Source organism: Pezoporus flaviventris, unplaced genomic scaffold, assembly GCF_033815535.1.
Source record: "Pezoporus flaviventris isolate CSIRO_AGI_PZ_B2104156 unplaced genomic scaffold, CSIRO_AGI_Pfla_v1 ptg000066l, whole genome shotgun sequence".
In the NCBI taxonomy this organism is placed as follows: domain Eukaryota; kingdom Metazoa; phylum Chordata; class Aves; order Psittaciformes; family Psittacidae; genus Pezoporus; species Pezoporus flaviventris.
In genome coordinates, this window is record NW_026892614.1 from 9,206,835 (window position 1) to 9,229,854 (window position 23,020).

At 40.6% G+C, this 23,020-nt stretch overlaps 1 protein-coding gene across 2 annotated transcripts in view; it reads left to right on the forward strand.

Moving 5' to 3' along the window:
- Positions 1-2,449: 2,449 nt before the first annotated feature.
- Positions 2,450-23,020, forward strand: part of GREM2 (gremlin 2, DAN family BMP antagonist) — a 37,731-nt gene continuing 17,160 nt past the window's right edge. Inside the window, exon 1 of one of the 2 annotated variants that reach the window (XM_061471181.1) lies at positions 2,450-2,844. The gene's annotated coding sequence lies outside the window, so the exon portion shown is untranslated. Of the gene's footprint in view, positions 2,845-3,169; positions 3,298-23,020 lie in introns of those variants that run through there. The other variant, XM_061471182.1, reaches the window with a different exon arrangement.

Here is a 23,020-nt window from a genome sequence, read left to right on the forward strand (position 1 = left end):
ACATCCTTTGCTGTTCTCATGAACCAAATTGTGTATATATATATATACACATATATATAAAGTTGTTTTGAATCCAAAATGTCTGTTATCCTTACTACTAGATATGTGAAAACAATATGCATGAAAAAAACATTGATCAAAAAGAAAATGTAACATTCCTGTTTTAAAACAAGGTGTGTAATGAGAAAATAAAAATTATTTATGAAGTCAAACGACTTTTAAATCTTTAAATTCCCCACATACCTTCTAGGATTATAGCAACCTGTGGAAGGTCATTATAGTTATAAGGGAAAAGATTAAATAAGCACTTAAGCAGACATAAATAAAACAGACAGGTTAAAAGCTATTAAATTGAAAAAGACTAGAGGGGAACTTATCAGTGCTGTAAAGGAATCCAAACTAACGCAGAAGGAAACAGTGTTGAGAATGGCTAATGGCAAGCAGCAACTCTGGAAGTACAAAATCTTATAAAGTCCCAAGTCATCTGTACCAGAGAGTTCTTGTGTTATAAGAGGGAACACAAAGACTTTATTACAGGAAAACTTCTGTAGAGACTTCAGAGTTTTCCTCTGAAATAACACAAAGCAGGATATCAAACCATTGTAGAGATAACAAGGTAATGTGGTTGAAAACCAGTGGCTGGAAGAAAGCCTATGGGAACAGCCTGCCATGGTGTTTGCTTCAACAACTGCACAGCTGGAGGACCAGACCCCTTCCTTCAACACAGCTATCTGCCTGCCTGGGGACAAAAATGGGAGCCTGAAAAAGGGCTTGAAAGTGGAATACGATTCAAGAGAAAGCATTCGTCCAAGGAAAAAGTCAGGGTGAAGGAAAGCACCACCTTCTGACTTAGGAAATACTGAAAGATAATCAGCCAGTCATCTGGTTTGGAGTGTGCAGGAAGAAATAATACACCTGCTGTTAAGGTGTTGGGGGTGATGAAGATGCAGTGGCCACTGAGCTTATTGGGCCACAGCTAGAAATGTAGCTTGACCTCTAAATTAGTAATTTCATTTCTCCCAGGGAAAACTAAACAGGCAATATGTGAAAGAAAAATATATAATTAAAAAGAAACAGGATTTCTTTGGTTACTTTTGTGTTCCAGAGGTGTAGCTCCCCTGAAGTCACTGAGGGATGTTTGTGCTAATAAAGCATTTAAAATGAGGGATGGATTATACTCCAAGTATGGATATTTCTAAGTATGTCTGGTTTTATATGTTTCTCAGTATTTATATTTCTATTTTTCTGATTTTTGCCCAAACAAGAACAACAACAACAAAACACACACACACACAAAAACCAAAACACCAAGAACACCCCCCCTACCCCCCCCCCCCCTTTTTTAACTAGTTCTGTATCCCCCAAAGAGACAGAAGTATGCATGCTTTCCAGAGAGTGAAAAATAGAATACAATTTGGGGTAAGAAATTTAATTAAATACAGAATCAATTTAAAATGTGATGGAGGTTGTCATTTAAAAAAGTACATGCTGCTGTCATGCAAGGGTATCTCTGCAACTTCTTTCTGTTTCAACAGCTACAGTCTGCCAAATTTGGGTAAATGTTGACTTTTAAGGGATGTACCAACACACTGCTCAACACATCAGTAACAGCATCAGTTAAATGCAGGTCGCTGCATTAATTAAGAGTGCATCTGTTGTAACTGATCATTTTGTTCTCCCTAATTTTAATACACATTTTTGCCAACGTGTTTACTGGAATCATTACAACATCTTCCTGAGCTGAGAAAACCCAAAGGGCCTATTTATCTGGTTCAACTGTATTCTTGTTTAAACAGAGGGTCATACTGAAACCAAAGGATTGCCCTTTTGCCCAGAAGACAGGTCTAAGATTTGACTTAAGACTACAGCATGTCTGCAGGAAGCAGAATCCTTCTCCACAGGCCACTGAAGTCATCCTGAGCAAAAAGTATACCAACATCAAAGATGCACCAAGGAATGCCAATCACAGCTGCAGTTATGGAGTAACCCTAGAGTCAGGAAGGGAAGGCTTAGCATCCTGATTTTATTTTCTGTGCATGCCATGATTTGATGTGTAGTTAACCAAGACAGGGCTGGGAACCCAAACAGTTTAAGAAAGGCAAACTCAACTCAGGCCAAGAATGTTTTGTCCTACCTCACATTTAGCCCTTAGGTGATCAAGCACTGCATGCTTTCAATTTTACCAGCTAAGGATATTTTAAAAAATATTCAGAGAACAAACGTTTCCGAATATTGAGCATGACACAAAATGTCATGAACACTTAAAGTTGCAGGTCCTTCAAGCCAAAGGAGGAAGATGCGAAGGGAAGGAGGGTGTTTTGTCAGATCCAGGGCGAGAATGTCCCTGCATAAACACAAGGCTGGGGATTGGACATCGTCTTCGGGAAGGGGTGTGTGGGGGGAACCAAAGGGGGTTAGGTCTGCCCACCAGGTTGCTGGAGACTGGCAGGGAGGAGCGGAGCCGCGGGGGAGCGGAGCGTGTGGGGCGGCGGAGGGGAGGCGGGCAGCGGGCGGGCAAGCTGGTGTGAGCTGTTTGGCCACCGGAGCCAATCGAAAGCTGGGGCTTGATCCTCTCCCCGGGCAGCGGCTGAGCGGAGCCAGTGCCGAGCTCCCTTCCACCGCCGGGACCCGGCGAAGCCGCCGCGCTCTCGCCACGCACCGCTCTCCGCCACTGCGCGCCTATGGGCATCTGCAGCCAGCGAGGGCTTCGCACCACCGCCACCGGCACAAGCGGCACCCGCGGCAGCACGAGAGGACGACGACCGCCACCCCGCTTCATCACCCCTTGGGATCTATAGCTGGCAGGACGGCGCGCGCTGCAGACCCTTCCCCGCCTCTGTGCAGGTATGGGGCGGCCGGGGGGCGCTCGGCCGCCTGCTCCGGCCCCGCTTCTCCGGCGGCCGCCTTGCTCCCCTCCTCCTTCTCCTTCCCTGCCCTCTTACACTACGGCCCCTCAGCGAGGCAGCGGTGCGGGGTGGCGCGCAGGGCCCGCAGGCGCGGTGGCGATTGACAGCGCGGGGCCGCCCAGCGGACCCTCGCCCGTCGCGCCTGGCTGGCCCCGCGGGAGCTCCGCGGGCCCAGGGCGGGCTGTGGCCTCCGGACGTCTCCACTGGGCACAGCGCCTTCCGCGCCCGCGCTGCCGCCCGTGGGGTCGCCGCAGGGGCGCGTAGCTGAATTAACGAGCGCCAGCTGCAGCGGCGACTGCGTGTCAGTGCGCTGCCCTGAGCGCTCTCGAAGTTACCTGAATGGCCAAGTCCCTTTGGGTCTGAAGCGTCGCGCCTCCGCGCTGCCTCCCGGGTAAAGAGAAAAATAAAACGGGTGAAAAATCACGTCGTGCTTGAAACCTGTGCCCCTTTGTACCTTTCTTTCTTTGCTTTGGGTTAATGATGGTTTGCGATTATGAAACCCCGCAAGGGATCAGCTCCAAAAGCGAATAGCGTTACTTTAAGTCATGATTTGGAAATATCTATATTGTGTATAGATGCACTGTGTTGTTTTGATGTGGTTTTTTTTTTCCCTTGCAAATGAGGATTATAATAATACAAACCCATGTCTGTCTCACAAGGGGCTCCTGCTTGACTGCTGAAGCTAAGGAAATGTTTGCACTCTCACAGGTCTTGCAGAATTGGAGTCGCAGGTCTTATAAAAAATTGCAGTGGCATTTGACTGAACAACTCTTATTTTTAGCATGCTATTGTGAAAGTGGTTATATAACTTTTGGTGGATTTTTGAGGGCAAAATTAGCAGCTCATAACAAGTTAAACCTCCTATTTCTCCGAAAGAGGAGAAATAAACAGAATGAAAGCTCAGTGAGCAGTCAGGTGAACTTCAGCCTGACAAATGACCGTGACTGAGATTCCCGAAGGAAATGTCTCAGGTTAAGTTCTCCCAAGATTCACGAAGCAGCAGGTGCAAGCAATGTCTGTGCAGAGTCCCAGTTAGCAAGCTGCTTATCAGGCCGCTTCAAGGCTGTTTCTTGCTTAAACCAAGGAGAAATCAACATCACGTCAGTCTTGTCTTCCCACCGGTGCCAATACAATACAGATACTGTATTCCCTTGGGGGATTAGTTTGTTGCTTGAACTCCAAAAGTACACACCGCCTGAAATATTTGCTTAGAATACCTGATATATCTGAATGCAGATGTTTCACTTGCTAAACTTGATGCTTAGTTCTTAGGCTGGCCTTCCCTCATTTCTTTCCAAAAGGTAAAGAAAAATAATACTCTAGTATTTTAAAGAAATGCCCTGAGAAAATAACTGAAGTAAGGAACAACAATCTGCTTATTACTGAGAGCCAGGACTGAGGGTTCTGTCTTGGTATTCAGGCTCCGAGCAAGGGACCCCTCTCTCTTACTTTTGTTGCGTGGTCCTCATGAACTGCCATCATCCCAGATGCGCAGTGAAGTCCTAAACTCTAAACATTTGTCTGTAATTACCCTGCAGCTAAAGAAGGCGGCCTGATTTCCTAAATCACTGCTGTAGGATGCATGAGAAACATAGCAGGTAGAATTTTGCCTTCTTGCCTCTCTTGCAGCCAGCTCTTCATGCAGAGCTCTTTTGCATGGGGAGGAAGTGCATCTGGTAGCAGCGAGATTTGCTCAGCCTTCCATTGCAGCATGATAAGTAAGTGAAAGATGTGACAGTGAAAAGCATCAATGAGACCTCTAAAAGGGTGCCACAAAAATAAATGCCATTAACTCTAGATTTTGAGCTGATTGGGTTAGCTAACCTGTTTGCTTTCTGTTTGTCTTTCAAATAGATTGTGCTGTCGTGAAACATAACTTTCAGTGTGGAATAGAGCAAAGGTATGAGAAGTTGAAGAATTAAACTCTGCAGATTTTGTTTTTTTTTCCATGGCAGTAGCTATGGGTAAAAAACTAATAACTGAATTGCCAACTGAACTATACTGATATGTTGGAAAATGCTTGGTTTCAGTCACCATTTGTCAATGCTTGTGAGAAGTGTAAATCGTGTATATCCAGATCCTCTCTTTTGTAATAAGTGGTTTATTCCTGCTGTAGTTTTGCTTGATAAATTTGGTAACTGGTAAATTCCAGCTTCTCAGTTTCATAGTTCTATACACTACTACTAAATTCACATTGAAATAATTTGAACTTAAACATCAGAAACTGATAAATTCTATTTTGGAATGGGTAAATTGGCATTTACCAGTTTCTGATTCTTGCGTTAGAATGGTTTCGATGAGCAGTTCAAGGCACTATGCAGATTTAGAGACATCCGAAGAGTCTTTTCAAGAGCAGCACGAAAAGGTCTTTCACTTTGCTCTTGCTGACGCTTATGGGTGTGGTTGTGCATTTATATTAGTGTTGTGGTTCGTGTCAGGAGTGTACTTTTGACGCCAGTCCTCCAGTTGTTCCCACTTACTGTCCATCTTCATATACCTCATGGTGGGCCAGCTGGATTCCTTTAGGATGAATCTAAACTAGAAGATGTGCTTGAGTCATTGCTGGAAATTCAGTCTGTGGGACCAGACCAGAACTAGCCTGAACTAAAACCCTGTAAAACACAGATAGTGTCTTCTATGCTTAAATGTTTTGCGCTGTATGCCTGTTCCTGTTGGACTGCGCTAACACAGACCTGGTCCATCTGCAGCAGACTAGTACCAGTGCACCACCATGCCATTTGGAACTGGTACTGTCTTTCCCAAGGGTGTGGGCTAATCCCTGCTTCTTGCACCATTGCCTAGACATGTGTTACCAAAAAACTCCTGGCTCGGCTGGAGACCGCAACCCTGCAACAAACTGTGGCAGCCCTACTTGTGTAGGGCCTGAGATCTCTTCAGATCTAAATGAAAATGGCTTTTGTTTTTAATAGTCTGGCACGTGATAGTGGACTACTTGTTGCATGGGAGCTTGGGATAAGGCAGCCTTGTGCTTGACTGATGACCATGCACACAGCAGTTGTGCTTAGGAAAGGACAACTGGTGCTTCTTCATGGTTGTTTGCCTGCCGCTGGCTGTAGCCCTCCTGTACATAAAGGTTCAGAAGGCCGTGTTTATGTTCCTCATGGCTTATGGAACTGGTGAGAAATGTTAACTTGGAACTTAAAAACTGTCACTTAGAAATGCTGCACCATGTTTCCTGGGTGTAGCATTGTGGTCGACTGCACTTCCCACAAGGCACCAGAATTACTGCTTTGGAGAAGGTGCCATCTGTGGTGGCAGTTCTGGGGTCCCAGCACATGATGGGAAACATGCTCTCGCTCTTGAGCCCATTTGCCCCAGGAAGGTGGGGAAGTGCGATGCCCATGGAGATATTTAGAAACATCCATGTAAAACCTGAAGCTTTTGATTAAAACATGTTAAAATACTTTTTTTCTGCACTTTTCACTGTAAAGCAGAAAACTTTGCCATTTTGTGTTATTTGGTGATTTGGCTGTCTCTTTACAGTCGTATGTTTTACTTTAGTTTGCTGCTTTTGAGAAAATTATTTTAAATAGAAAAGGAAGATTCTGTTAATTACAAATTATTATCTTTTGTATGAAAGCATTTCTAACTTGAAAATGTAGTATTGGAGCAATTAGGGATCAGATCCTTTTTATTTGGCAACAGAAGATGGTCAGAAATGGGGCTTCTTACCAACTCTTCATTTTTGCACACATTTTCATGAGATCATGATAGAAATCATAGGGTTGCATGTGTATAGCATGAACGATAAAAGATCCTCCTGGTTCACGGTGACTGCTCCAAGGCTGCTTTTAGATCACAGAAAATGTTGTGCTATTCAGAACAGGAACTGAAAAACAGGAGGGCTTTTCCTTCTCAGATGATTGTATTTCTATTGCTAGAGGTTGTCTACTGCAAACCCTATTCCAATGCATAGCTGTTCTGAGTTGAAGTATAGATTTTAATTTGAATTGTGTACACTATTGACATGTCACTTGAAACCATGGTATTTCTTGCTCTCAGTGCATTAAGCCATTTATTCGCATTTTTTAAGCAGGTTTTTGAAGCCTGTTTCAGAAGGAGAAACAGATCATAAAAATCTCTTGCTCCAGGACATTAAAACAGGGCAATCTGTCTTGCAATATCTGGTGTGATACAGTCATGGCAACTTCAGTTGTAACCTGTCGTTGTCAAAAAAGTCATTTTACAGCATCTACTTTTCACATTCATCTTTTTCTTCTGGGTATAACCAGAAGAAATCTCCTTATCTATGAGATTCTGTATATTTTTTTTCTTTGTTCCTGTCTACATAGTATCTGTGAGAGTTATAGCAGCATATTTTAGATTAGTCATAAAACTAAAGGGGATTTGCTAAGGTCAGTTTTTCTCAGAGGCTACACTGCCATTTAGAATTATACTTTAACTGTATGTTGCATGCTACTGTCTTTACTTAAAGTTTCTTTATAGAATGAAAAAGGTAAGTTCATCTCTCATTGTTTGGGAAATGAGTATTTTAAGAAACCGTAATTTGAAAAGAAACTAAGAAGAAATGAAAACTGTGATACTTTCAAAATAGAAAAGTCTCATAAACACTTGACTTCTGACTATTTTGTGTTAAGGAAGTGGGAGAAGTAAAGTACACCGTGAAAGGAAAAATATTATTTACCCTCCAAATTTCATTTTGGAACCAGTTTTTATTGAGTGTGATGGGCAGCGAACAAATAAAACATCAGACTGTGGATTTAACAGCAATAAATCTTAAAAATTTCCTGAATTTTTAACTTCTCTTAAAACTTGGAAGCAGCATTTGTACAGCTCATGGAGAACGCGTTGTTGACCTTGTCTTGTGCAAACACTTGCTAGCGTTAGAAAACTGTATTGAGCTGGTGCTACTAGTGAACTAGCTGTCCTCCCTCATTTCCGTGCAGTTTTGTTGTGGTTTCCAGCCATGTCTAGTCTATCCTATTACTCTGCTTTAAGTGCTATTATCATAATACTAAATAGCCTGGTGTTCTACAGTAGTGGTAACAAAAAAAAAACAAAAAAAAACTAGCACTGTAAAAATTCTTCATGACCATTTCTGGCAAGATACTGCAGGTTTTTTTTCTGATGCAAATCTCAAATCTAATTGCATTTCCAGTGAGGCCAAAACACTAGTTTGGCTTAGAGCTACGTGGGATCCTGACCATAAATCTGGCCAGTCTCCATCCTGATAACATCTGGAAAGTTGTCATTTAAAAATATGTGGGAGAACTTGGGATTGGGGTATAAATAGTGGGTCAGAGCTTCTATCCAAGATGAAAACATCCCGGCTCTCAGATGTCAGACGTCCGTGCTCTATGCATGGTTTTTGTTATGATCCATCTATCATTTGTCAGTTCCTGTTCCATCAACATAGTTTGGAGCTCAGTGTCCTTTGTGGAGAACAAGAAGAGGCTGACAGGTAAAGAAGGCAAGGGACTGCGTGAACATGTTGCATGACTTAATGGATATATCCAGTAAAGTCTCCTATAAAAAAGTGAGATGGCTATCAATTGTATTTCATTTTAATTTGGTCTCTGGCTTGCACCTGTCAGATAACAACACACAATGGCTTTATACTAAGCATATTTGCTGACTTTGGTCTGTATTATTCATTAATGAAGCCCATGGAAATTTTGCCTGATCCTTCATTGAGAATGGCTTTTGCTGAGGTGTTCCTGAGAGTGAATACTTTGAAACAAATTGTAAGCACCTTGGATTCTGTGTAGGCAGGGAAAGATTGCTGACCTGTCTCTTTAATATGTCCATTCCTTACTGAAGCTGAACCTTAAGTAAAGTCATAGCCCAGAATTTCTGACTTCTTGAGCATATCTGAAGTGCAGATTCAAATATCACAGAAAATTATAATTAGGAAAATTTATTGGCTTATTAAGAGATCACAGAAAGATGTGAAAGTAGCACTTTTGTTTGCTCTTTTTGTGATACATAATGACCCTTTTTCTTTATAGGAACCCTGAAGCAAGGCAAACAAATGCACCTAATTTCTGTCATTGAAACTGTCTTGATTTCAGGTTTCCAAAGTCCCTTCAGTCACTTATACAAGGTTATTCAACAGCACAATGTAGGTTATTATTCATTTTTTTTTAACTGTAAGACACATCCCACCTTTCGCTGCCATAAATTCCTCCCAAATGGAGAGAAGCCTTAAATGCAAATTGTACTATAATGAATCCCACTTGGTTTTCTTTATCCGCCTTTTTTTTTTCTTTTTGAATCGTCTGCACTTGATGTTCTTTCTTCTTGAAGGAGCATTGAAAAAACTCAGTCTGCTATTCACAAGCTACAGTCTACTGTTTTCTGAATTCTGCATCCCAAATGCCACTTGCTTTATCCTTCCGCTCAGGTAGACTGCTTCCAACTAGAAAAGTATTTTCATATTGGTATTTCACTAGCTGACTTTAAAAGTATGATGTATGCAAACGCTATTTTGAGTGCCTATCAGAAATTTCCAATCTTCTCCTTGTAAAAATAGTCTCTTTTCTTTCTTTTTTTGGTATAAAAACTAGTATTTTATAAAACTCAAGTTTCTTTGGAAACAAGTTTATTGTGTCATTCCAAGTTGAGCCTAGTTCTTTTCTGGACATCTCTAAGGTTTCTTTAAAAGAAGGATATGATATTACAGGAGGAATGTTACTCTTGTTTGCCAGAGAGCTGTACTATGTTTACTATAATAAGATTAAAGGAAATTTGAAAGTCAGCTCTAACTCAGTGGGAAACTGATAAACACATGTTGTACGTGCAGAAACGTGCTGCCCGATAGTATTAGGAAATTTATCATTATTTATTTAGCAGTCCGGACTTTATCCAACAAACAGATTTGTTGCCCACTTAAAACTATGCCAGGCATTGAAAGACTGAACAATATGGATGTGATTTTCAGAATCTGAACTATTATTCTGGCATAGCCATTTTATGTGGTTTAGGATTGGGACTCTCATACCATAGACTCTCAAAATAAGGAGTCTGTAGCTTATGGACGCCATTGCTGTCCCAAGTCTGTGGTTTGAGTCCTGGCACTTCTGGTTAGGTCAACTATTACAGCCACAGTCATAAACAGTGTTTTTCAGAATCTGAGCAAGCTAGGCGAGGGTGTAGCTCCTTGGAAAAGTTATTCTGAAAGAGGCGAAACCAGCAGCATCTTTGGATCCATATCTGGCATTGGCAGGCTCTACTGTTGAGAAGCAATGGCAGTTCAGTCTCGTATTTACTAATGTTTGTTTATTTGTTCCTTGGCCAGTGTTTCAGTTAGAGAGTGAATTCTGGAGAAAGAAAAGGCTACAGGAATGACTTTCTATTCCTAAGTACATGTTAAGAGGTCATTTTTACATGGACACAAATGCTGCTTACAAATCAGTAAAATAGAATGAAGTAATTTTGCTATGAAATGCATGCAGGTTTTTTGGTTGTTTTTTGGGGGGGTTTGTTGGTTTTTTTTTTTGAGTATCAGGAGTAGAGGGGAATGCACAATCACAGTGATACACACAAGTGACTATTGTAAGTATTTTCATTCGCTCCAGAACGTCAGATATCTTACAACAGTGGCCAGCTACTCATTGTGTACTTCTGAACACCAGAAGAGGCCAGTGGACTATTCCTGCATGTGCTGGTAATTAGTAGGAGCTTCAGGATGGAGTCATAACAGTTACGGAAGCTACTCCTGAGAGCTGTTCATGCTGCATATGGTGATACAATTATTTGATAAATAGGTGGTTAGGGAAATGAGTTAATTTCTAAGCTGCTCTCAGCTTTGAATTACTTAGAAAAGAGACCAAAACCCAAGGATCATGCTTTGTATGAAATTTATGAATTTTTATCCTATTCATGAAGTCACCCCCAAATACTGATTCTTCTCCTGATTCCCCTCATCTCCAGATGGGAATTTGAGTTAGTAATCTGCTCTGAGATATTCAAGTCTGAAGAAATCTGTCTCATCCCATTCAACACACTTGTGCTGAGAAGGAGTAATCTCACTTCTGCATTCCTCTCCCACCCAATATAATCTTTAAAGGTCATGGAGTCAGTAGAAATGACCTTTCTGAGGAGGAATAATCTCATTTCTCCTGCATTCTTCTCCCACCCAAAATGATCTTTAAAGGTCTATAGAATCACTGGAAATGACTTTTCCCAGGCTGAGTTATTATTTCATTGTGGCCCATGCCTCTCTATTGTATCTGTGGACAAAGTACAGTTCAGCGTGTTGTGGAGTCTCTGAGACTGACAGCAACCTGGGGAAGTTTTGCTTTGGTTTTAGGTGGTCTGTTCAGACAGTGGAACTGCAAATGCAGGGGTGAGAAGACCGTACCAAAGGTTTTCTGTCTCAGGGAAGACTATTGTGTATCTAACTCCACTGTCGGCCCAAACTTCAGGTAATGAGGGAGGGCGAGTTCTTCTGCAGATCTGTCCTGGGCAACTTGGCCTGCAGTCTGAAGAAATCTCCATCTTGATTTATCATTAATTAAAGCAAAATATTGCCTATTTGAACTCTTCTGCTTAGCTTCATCCACATAGATAGGCTACAATTAAGAGTGCTTGCAGTTTGCTCCATTATATACAAATTGTAATTCAAGACTGCGGCAAGTTGCCAGTTCATCTCCCCACTTGGACGCCGGCTTCATTTAGTCGTATAAATAACTGGATAGCAGTCAAACGTGATTGACTTAAGCTGTTACTTTCTCTGAATGTGTAAAATACAGTGAGCATGAGATGGCAATGCTGTGCTTGTTCCCCTACTCCCAGCCCGAAATTTACGTGTATTTTTTTGAGTATATAGAAATACATTTTCTTTATCATGGGTTTAGATTTATCTTTACTGTTTACAGGACAATGCAAAATTGGTTGTGGTTTTTTATTGTCCGATTAGAATATGCGTGGTTAGATTTATATTAATGAAGGAGAAGCTTAGTTTCTCAGTAAAAGTGAACTGTAATTTAACTGTTCCAAATTCGATTCCTCTCCCCCCCCCGATACTTATTTTTCCTTTAAAAACATTTGAAAACTCGCTTATTTTACTGTGACTAAGGCCAGCGCCTTAATTTGGACATCAAATGCACTGTAACTTTTGATCTTCCAGCTGTATGATATGAAGAGCTAACATATATAGCAGTTAGTCAGATAGCAATGCTGGTGGAATTTTTTGGGTGAGAGTCATGCTTCAGTTTTGCTTTTAAGTAAGTACTCTCTTCTTGCTAATTGTAAACCTTTCCTAAAGCTTCTGTGGTGGCTTTTTGCTTTCTTCACATGACCAGTTTCTTTGTGGTGGTAGAATCTAGTAGTCTCTTTAAAGTGTGTTGTAGTTTAACCCCAGCCAGGAGCTAATCACCACCCAACCACTTGCTCACTCCCCCTAGGGTGGGAGATGGGGAGAATCAGAAGAATAAAAGTGACAAAACTTGTGGGTTGAGATAAAGGCAGTTTAATAGATAAAGCAAAAGCCCCACATGCAAGGAAAGCAAAACAAGGAATTCATTCAGCATTTCTCAGCAGCAGGCAGGTGGTCAGCCATCCCAGGACAGCAGGGCTCCATCACACTTACTGGTTATTTGGGAAGACAAACACCATCACTCAGAACATCCCCCCTCTTCCTTCTTCCCCTAGCTTTCTATGCTGAGCATGACGTTGTGTGGTATGGGATTCCTTGGGTCCCGGCTCTATCCCCTCCCAGCTTATTGTGACTCCCAGCCCACTCACTGGTGGAGTGGGATGAGAAGGGTGACACAGTGCTCACACAGTGACCCTGTGTGAGCACTGCTCATCAGTAATTTAAACACCCCTGTATTATCAACACTGTTTTCAGCACAAATCGAAAACATAGCCTCCTACTAGCTGCTATGAAGAAAATTCTTATCCCAGCCAAAACCATCACAAAGTATTAATGGTCCAGTGTGTATTCCTGCTTTGTTATGCTGTCTAAAGCTGTGCCTGTGGTATCAGTTTAGCTTGGCATAGGTCTAAAGTCATGCTGAAAGGGTCATCCTGTCTTAATTCTGTTATGGACTTTCTTTGTGCCATCTCGCATGTGTGAAATTGTACACTCGACATCTGTGGAAACTGGCTCAGAAATTGTGCTGTAAATGTTGGCTCAAGTGTTCAAAACACTGTATGGCCTCTAGCTGACAATGTTCATAGGTGCAGACTCCTTGCATGGTTTCTTGAAAACCCTGTTAGTACTGGGTGGCTTTAGTAGTCTAGATAGACAGGCTGAGTTGCTAAGTGTGGAAGATCATTGAAGGCTGCTATTTAAGAGTCAGTCTGAAGACCAGCAATCCTAAATTTTCTGAACAATTACACTGGCTAACAAGGATAGTGAGGCACTGGAACAGGTTGCCCAGAGAAACTGTGTATGAACCCCTTCGTGGAAGTGTTCAAGGCCAGGCTGGGCAGGGCTTTGTGCAGTCTGATCTGTTGAAAGATGTCCATGCCCATTGACTGGATAATCTTTAAAGATCTCTTCCAACCCAAACCATTCTGTGATTCTATGATTGTATAATGATGCCATTGTTTGAACAGAGCCTTATGGGTCTCTTTACAGGCTGTAAAAACTGTTACTGTCCTTGAACACTTTAAAGAAAAAATTACTAAAAGCTAAAATGCTTTTATTATAAATTGTTTATAACAGTGTGATATATGTGTATGTAAGCAAACAGGTAAAAGAGGTATCCATGACCTTACATGTAAATGCAAAAAAATTTGATGTTTTGGTTTACTGCAAAGCCCATAAGGATGTGGATTCTAATGCAGATCTGTATACAGTGGTTTAAATTAATTCCTGCACAGAGGAATAGCATATTACTTCAAGACAATGCAAAAATACTTCTATAATTTAAGAAAAGCCACAGTTAACCATGCCTTCCATACAGTAGGAATTTCTGCCCATTGTGTATTGATCTGCTTTCTTCATTATTTAACATTTCTAACCTGGGACATCCAAAGCTTTTGTTTATAGTTTAAATAAGGTCATCCATAGCTGTAAAATATCCTTCACTGCGGTAAAAGAAAGAGACAGCAACAGCTAAGTGCCAGTGCACTTTTCTCTTTTGAAGCAGCAGACCTAAACCCAAGTACTGTAAGACTGGCAAGAGAGGATTTGTTTATGATGAACTGAATTATTCCATACATAGATTGTTGAAACATTTCAGTTATACTTTGTATGATTTTGGGGCTAGTTCTGAGTTAACACCATATTTAAATGTTAACTTTCAAAACAGCTCTGTAAATACTTAGGTTTTATGATAAAACTCTTATAATTTAATTCTGGAATTATTCCACCAGTTTTTCTGGCTTGGGTATATTACAAAGGTCAGAAGTAATTTCAAATTTGAGTTAAACTAGACTAGGTACTTTGAGATACAGAATTACCCTATCAAAGATATATCCGCTAAAGAGTTGACATTAACACTTCTGAACTTCATTCTTTAAGAGTCACCTTATTTATAGCAAGATAAATGCACTTTCGGCTCTAATTGCACAGAGTGGCAAAAAAGTTCTTTGGATAGCCTAAGTAATCCAAAATATACCTTACCTGAGAAACCTCAGAGGATCTATTTATTCAAGAAGGTAGGAAAATTTAAGGGATGTATACTTACAGCTTGAATTTCAGAATATACAACTGCTGCTTGCACATTTTAGGAGGATTCTTAATTTTTTTTAATTAAATAGAATGTTTATAACATCATAAGCTATGTGTTCACAAAGTTTATCGGGCAAATATCATGTCATGATAGAAATATATATGAGAACTTGAAAAGTATATTCAAGAGGAAAATCCAAACAGATTAATGCTTTTATGTAACTGAAAAAAAGAAAAATGCAAATAGTGACAGAAGTGAAAACTGAGTTAAGCTTTTCAGTGGTCTGTCAGCTTTAACTACAAGTTAAATTCTAAACTATTTATGGCTTCAGGAGGAGGGTGGTGATGTGTGTATGTTCAACAAATGTTTTGGGTTTTTTAACCACTTACAGATTTATTTTTTTTTTTACTCATTACAAACTATCCTCCTCAATAACTGTTTTTAAAAAAGTATTTTTAATGGAAATTAACATATTTCCTAAGAAATATTTACAAAGTGCATCTTTACTGTAAGATATCTGTCTGTAAACTAACAATCTTTTAGGATACAATCCCTTTCTCTATGAGTTTATACATACAACTTGCTGTTGTCAACGCTTTTTCTCAAGAAGTCAAATGGGATCTATTCCTCTGTAGGCTTCCTTGGTGAGCACACGTAAAGGAATTCATGTCTAACTGCTTGTAGATTTGATGTTGTGTAACCTTTGCAAGTATTCATTGAATGTTAACTCTTGACAGATAAAATTTCTTATTCACTATTGACTTATCTTTGAGGGATTATTTACTCTGTCACTATTTAGTCATCTTCGTGCTTTGTTGAGACAGCAGTCTCTCCAAATCACCTTGTGGCAGGCAACTGGTTCCCTGATACGAAGCTGTAGTTCGATGTCTGCAGAAGGAATGTGCAGGAGAAAAGGGAGAAAGACAAATGTTGGCATGTTTTTGAATCTGCGCTTAAGACAGCAGTCATTGGTGTGTGCGAAGCGGAGGGTTATACATTTGTAGCTTATTGTTTATTGGGCTGCTCTCCAGGACCTACTCTGGGTGTGGGGAGAGAAAGGCTAAGTATTTAGCCATTTTTTCTTTCACTGTTTTTGCTCATAGGATTGTGTTATTTTGCCCCACTACAAAAATCACAAATCAAGAACCACTGTGACACTGCCACTCTGCCTAGGTCACCTCATATCAGCTTACCCTTTACTTAAAATATGTCTATTAGGCCAACCTTGTGTGTATATATATATATGACTTGCAATAAAACCTTGACACATGCATAAGTTAATGAAAGGAGCATTTTGCTTTTATTCTAGATGTTTCAGAATGGTCTCTGAGTAACTTAAGAAGAATCTAAATGTATCTGGCCCCTCTGGCACTGCTTAGATATGTGGAGGGTAAAAGTAGCCTTTGCCTTCTTTCCTTCCACCTATTTTCACTATGCAGAAGACTAGCCTATTATGAAGGTCAAATGACTTCTACAAATAACAATGTCTAGAGTTCAGTTTGGGATCAGGGAGCCATGGACTTTTTGTTTCTTTTTGGACAACTCACCTTAAACTTGTATCTTAGAGTGCTTAGACGTGCATCTTCACAGCATTACAAAGGCTAAGAAATTTGCAAGGTCCTTGCTTAGTGTGCAAAGCTGTGAAGATAAATTAAGGTTACAGAGTCTAGACTTGATAAGCCTTTCGGAGAAGGAGAGTAATAGCTAAGGTGAACTGTTTTGTGGTAACCTGCCTAGGTGGCTTCCAAACAAATGAAGTGCTCTGTGAACTGAGCTGCAAAGTACTGTGGAAGTGCAAGCCCTGATTTTTTGAAGTAGCTGCTTTTGAATGTGGAACTGAGTGACTTAAATAATTCAGTAGAGGCATCACCCTAAGGACTATCGAAGAAAATAAAAATTAGATGTCCATTATCAGGAATTCCCATAGATAAGGCAGACAGACACCTGCGTTCTTTGTGCTTCTGATAGTGAGAGTTTGGGGATTAGGCTTATGTACGTAAGTCAGTGTGCCAAGGTGGGGAGTTACTAAATTTCAGATAATACTGAAGAAATTAGTGTTTCCAAAATGCTGCCTCTCATGAGTGGAGACTCTCATAGAAGTGCTGGGAAGGAAAGAGTGAAGAAAGATTAAGAAATGCTGCAAAATGCTTCTTAATGCTCCAGTCTTTGGATGTATCTGCTGAGATTTTTTTTCTTCCATAAGGAAAAAGGTGCAGCTGGAGGCTGGGGAGGATTACTGTGAGGGTTGAATGCATAGGTTAAATTACACTCTGGAACTAAAGGTGATAAAATCCTCAGAGCTATAAGAAGATGTAATTAGATCTGAAGTATAGCTAGACACATTTTACCCCCTCCCCTCTACTGTCAAACCCTTACATAGGGAATGGCCCCTGGTGCCAGTAACCAGAATGTCACAGTTCAGAGCTGGTGAGCCTCTCAGAGGCCACTGGGATTTCCCAGATGCTTTTTAGGATCACTGAACATGATTTTACTTCAAGATGAGAAAGTCCTATATAACAACCAATTTTGCAAGTCCAAAGTTCAGCTGGGAGCTGTGCATGCGAAGCAACACAGGTACTGAATTCTTCATTGATACTGTAATATTAGCATTTCATGAGGAGAGATTAGGATCAGCCCTTCTTTGCTTATATGATTTGTCTGGTACAGCCAACTGGCAGTAACTAGTTCCTTCCAGCCAGGAAACTGTACCAAACAAGACACTTGTCTTACAAAGCCTACAATTAATGCACGCATTGTGGGAAAGTTACCATTCAGAAAAACAGTTATTGTCACCATTACCAAAACTGAACCTAGTGACTTCATTTATCTTGGTGTCTCTGTAGTAGACCTTCATCAGATCTCAATTTGATTGCAGCCAGGAGTGTAAATCAGTAGAGTTCAGGGGGATTCCAATTATATTTCCGTATTTTTTGGTTTAGAATATATGGCAGTCATGTAATGAAAAACTGTTCATTTCTTTATGTCTCTTGTCTGTCCCCCCCGGTGCTGTATTACAGCTCTTTCTCCCTCTTCACTGACCTCAGTATTTTACCTGCAGTGGTCTTCCACTGAGTTTTTACTAGATCCTGATACCTAAGGTTGAGAAAAAGAGAACACAAGGATCTGTTTAACTACAGCATGTTGATATTTAATTATTGAAGGCTCAAGCTACTTAGAAAGTTTTGTGTTCTCTCATCTTTCTTTTTTCCCTTTGTAGCCAGATGAAGTTTAATAAATCAAAAGTAGAATACAATTTAAAATATGCAGGATAGCTAAAGAAGCAGCACAATACTAGCTAGAAATGAAAAAATAATTTGTATGGGATAGACAAGAAATTCTACAAACATAAATGTTATTAATCTATCATTTTAAATTATTGCCTGTTGAACACCTTTGATGGTGCTTTGTAGTTTTGTTTTTTTTTTTTCATGTTAGCTGTCATAGTAGTTTATCTGCAAGAATTTGCTTCAAACCGATAAAGTATTTTTAATGGCAATATATTTTTTGTCCACATGGAGTGTGCAGCATATCAGTGAGTCTACCTTAAGACAGATACTTTCCTGGTCTAAATGATTGTATATTTTAAACCTCAAGGATTCTGTATTGAGATTCCCACGAAGTAAAATTATTGGCTCCATTAAATGAAGTTATTTTTTTCCGTTCACTACACTGAAGACAGTATTTGTCAGACAAATCCTCTGAAATAATTTTTAAATACATATTTTCAGAGAATCCTCCCTCCCTATTTCCTTCCCCCCCCACCCCGAGCTTACTGGATGCAGTGAAAAGGTGTGTGGGGCTTCTTGTTGACAGAAAACATTGCAGTATTGCTTAGTGCATGAAGCTTTTTAGTTTCTTCTTGTCCTCTGCTGTACTAATGTTTCAGGATTCTGTGTTGTATTAAACTTTCTTTTTGTTTCAGTCCTAAGGTAATTCCTTGGTAATGAATGATGTACTTTTCATTGGAATCTAAACATATTTATATCTATTTGATTATTGCTTTGCACTGAGTTACAAGTGAGAGTAAATGTAGCATTGGTTTAGAAAAAATGTTCCAGAGCAGCTGTCTTCTTTCAGTAATAGCAGTAGTGAGAACAATTGTATAATAGTTACTAAATAACAGTAAACAAATAACCAGTATTGGTGGTGTAAGTTGCTCTTAGGTGAATGACTCTTTCCTGACTTGGAGGAAACCACATACTGCAATATCAGCCCACCTGTTTAATGTAATCAGACTTTATCAAGGTAGGGGAACAGTTCCTCACATGCCAGTGTGTGTTCAGTTTCTGTTTGAGGGCAATTTCATTTATCTATTTATTGTGTTTTGTGGGAAAGGGAAGGTTGGTCAGTGGATACATCTTCACAGGCTACTGCTGTGCTTGCAGGATAAATACCATAGCTTTATGATGACAGCTGTTGACAAACTATTCCACACCTGTTAATTACAGCTATTACAAGAGGCATATGTATAATATAATACAGTAAAGAGGAATTTGGGTGTTTGCTGCCATGAGGACAATACAGATGTTTTGCTCTGTGCAAACCTCTGTGGTTTGCCTCAGATCTTCAAGGATGTGGTTGTTCCTGGGTGTGTTCCACTATCCTTAGGCTGACTGATGAGCAGCCACTGAGCTGCCCCATTCAGTTGGTGGTTGTAGGCTTTGGTTTCTCCATTGGCTGGTGCAGCTGCCACTGCCCACCTCCTAATTCAGTGTGCCTGTCACTCTGGCTCTGAAGGGACCAAAAGGAAGAAACATGACATGGCACAATATTGGCATGTTATCATCTGCTCACACCGGCTAAGCAGTTTGACTTCTCTGCCATGAAATCAGTCCTCAAAGATAGTTTTAAACTATCATTCATCTTCTTAGACAAGTAAACTAGGCATTTGTTCCTCTAAATAACTTAAATATTTGGAAAACTCAAAACATTTGTTCTGCAGAATCTTGAGCCTTAACCTCTTTTGTCAGAGGTGCATTAAACAAAGGTGTGTTCTGCCTACAGCAAAAGAAATCAAACTGAGTCTTTAATTCTGAAAGCATCTGATAGTATCTGCATTATAAACCTGGTAGGTTCACAATTAGCAGATTCCATTGTCTTAATCATAAGGCTGGCTTTATGTAGCAGTTTAATGACCCCATAGCAAATGTACCTTAAGGTGTACTGCAAAAAGAATGATTTATTTCTGTGATGGCTAGCACAAAACCTAAAAGGCTAGGTATATAAGAAGAGAGCTAACAGGAAACTAGGCAAAAAAACTATTAAAAAGTTGGTTCCTTGGAGGAGAATAATTGTTCTATATAACATATATATGACTATTTATTTAAAAGGGTATTAAAGGGACTTTGAGAAGTCATCTGCCTCATCTCCCTGTTAGGATCATTTTATCTAATGTAATCTGTTGCAGATGTGACTTTTCTTTTTTCTTTGCGTCACTTTCTGCTTAATAATTTTGATGATGAGTCTACAAACTTAGGCAAATCAATTCCAATTCCTCACTGTCTGTATCATGGTGCTTGCTAATAGGAATATTGTCTGAAATCTTACTTGCTGACATTATTCCATTTGCATCCATGAAAAGTAAAGACATGTTGTTTCACTCTTCGCAATAGCCCTTTATGCATTTGAACGCTATTAGTATCACTCCTCTGGTCTTTGCTTCTTTGTATCAAATCTCTAATTTCTGCAGACTTGCCAATTGAGTTATCATTTCTGTGTATATAAATATTCTAGTTTTCCTTCCTTGTCTCCCCTCTGCAAATCTTCATGGCTTTTCTGAAGCGTGGTGTCCAGAACTGGCTCATAAGCTACCACTTTCCATTCTGTATTTGTGTAGCCTTGTTTTCAAGTCTCCAAAACCAGAACCTTGATTGTCCCCAGTGTATCATTAACAAAGTGTGGTGGGCATAGATCTGATGGGGGTCTTTTTTTGAGAGTTGCGCATAGGTTGGGTTAGCTTCTTTTGGGGTTTTTCCTCATATTTCCAGGTGCTGAGGAGTCTCTTGTTCTACCATGGGACATGTTGGGACAGATGAGTTACTGTGACCACCACTGTGAGAAACATCAGCGCACATAGAAACAATATACAATTTCTGGGGTGTATGTGTGGAAGCTGACTTAACAAGAAGCTGCCAGTGAAGTACAGAGCCTGAGGCTTCCTTTTAGAGGAATAAATAAAACTTGAGGCAGTTTATTATTAAAAATAAGGGCTACAAAGTTGACATAGCAGACAGCTTTGCTTGTGTGAGTGCCATCTGATCCGAACTGCAAACTTAACTTATCCAACCTTGATACAATTTCCATCTCTTAATTTTAATTACAAGTGGGTAGGGTGTGTACCCTGTTGGTTTTGATGTGCTACTATGCAGGGTACATTATCATGCTTTTCTTCTAAGGTCTAGTAGCTTCAACAGGTTTTTGGACCTGAATACAGGAAGCCAGTTAAGTATTTGCTGAACTTCTGCAGTGTTTGTTTAAAGCTGTTGTCGTGGTTTAAACTGAACCCAGGACAGCTGTCCTCTCTTAATCAGAGCCCTAATTACTAAAATGGTGTGAGCTCATACCTGTATGACAGCTTAGTCTTGACTGTTGACGACTAAGTGTATTACATTTAAGCATGCATGCAGCTGTAATTAAGTGGAAAACATTACTCCACATGATTCTCAAAATCCTCTGGGCTTTTGGAGAATGAAGCTGCCTTCAGTCACAAGGGAGAACCTTAATGCACAGGTTCTGTGCACATGGATGTGCCATTTGGATGGAGAGTCACTGTGGTGTTTGTACCCTTTGACTGCGCAGTAGAGCTACAAGCTGGTGTTCTTTGGTATTGGAGGCTTTACCTTAGACTCTGACTGGTGGTAAAATGCTGTTTCAGACTTCTGCTGAATTAATGCTCCTAAAAACTTGTCTCCTGTTTTTCTCGTTCATGTATTAACATCATCACTCCGTTTCTTGCCATGTTGTGTGCATGAACAACTTATGCTTTTGCCTAATGAGGGCAAAAATCTATATGAATTCAATAGCCAGAAGAAGAGACCAACTTTTGTTACAGTTCTGGAGCTCTATTCTGAAAGGGAGGTTGGACAAATATTTGTACTCAAATGGCATTATAACTGCTGATGGATTGTTTGGTTTTTTTTCCCCCAGATTATTAGCCAGCAGATTGATTCTGTCTCATGAGCATTTTTGGCTCATCTGTTACCTGGAAAGAGAACAAGAAACTATTTCTTCTAATGTCTATTACCATACCATTTTACTTGTTTGTTGGCTTGCCCTTAAATTCAGGTTTGCTCAATTTTGCAATGCACTAATTGCATGGATACATAGCATCTTCACAAAAAGGAAGAAGAGCCACCTTGCCACCAGTGCTAGGTTCTGCATCAGGTGTGGAGGATCCCACAAGGGTAGGTGTTAGGAAAGGGAGGATGAGGCGGCTATATTACTAACAGATAAAGAAGGCATCAGTGCTTCATATATCATGTAGGTTATTCCTGGGCAGTTTAACTGTGGTGGTGTTTAATCACTCGAAACCCCAAAGACTTGGTGGAAGAAACCTTTGCACTTACAAGGCAAGACTCTCAAAAGTCAGATAGTAGGATGCAGCAGTTAGAGTACATGCTTCTTTTTCCATGTTTAATATTCAGTTTTGCACTACAGTTGCAGAGCACATTTTCTAGATAAGATAAAAGTTCCTCTTTTTAAGTACCCGATATCCATTGAGGACTTGAGATAAATGGTGCATACCTCTTTTGGAAATGTACACATAAGTAAGAGCTGTAATGTTTAAGACCCTTCAAAAAAATCAAGTCCTTGTGTCTTTAGAGCAAAATATGGTTCTGGCAGAGTTGTTTGCCTCAATAGATGTGGCTGGTGCCTGTTGGAATACCCCACATCTCCCACCTGGCTTCCAGTAGCCACTGCGGGGGTGTATGCATGTCCCATAGGGTCTATTTCATGTGCCAGCTGGTACAAACATCTTCAATGCCCTTGGGCACCATCACGTTCTAGATTTCACCGTGGTAGTCTAGTGGTAGACTAGTCAGACTAGTCCTGACACCAAGCCATATGATACAAGGACCGTGCATCTTATACAGGAACCAAAAGCATGCAAGCCTGTCAGTCAACGCCACCTTTATCAGCCACACCCTCCCAGTTACATTAGCCTCCTCCACCCTGAAACAGGTAAATTGGGTGACAGCGTTCCCAGGCCCCGGTTTGGAAGGAGTATCAGGGTGCGGCTTCGCAGCTGGTTGAAGGCAGCCTGCCTGTAGGCTGGCACGGGGGCCCTGGCGGCACTACTGATCCTGCAGCTGGAAAGCTGGCCGGCGAAACAGAAAGAATACCTTTTTGGCTGGATCAGCAGGCTTGTCTTGCTGACTGTGTGGCTGCTTGGTTGTTAGTACTGGCACAGAGGGACCAGGGAGAGTGTGTGTGCGCGTGCTGGTGTGTGCACACGTTTGTGTGCTGGGTGGGGGAAAGGTGATGCCGCTGGGGGCCAGGAACAGG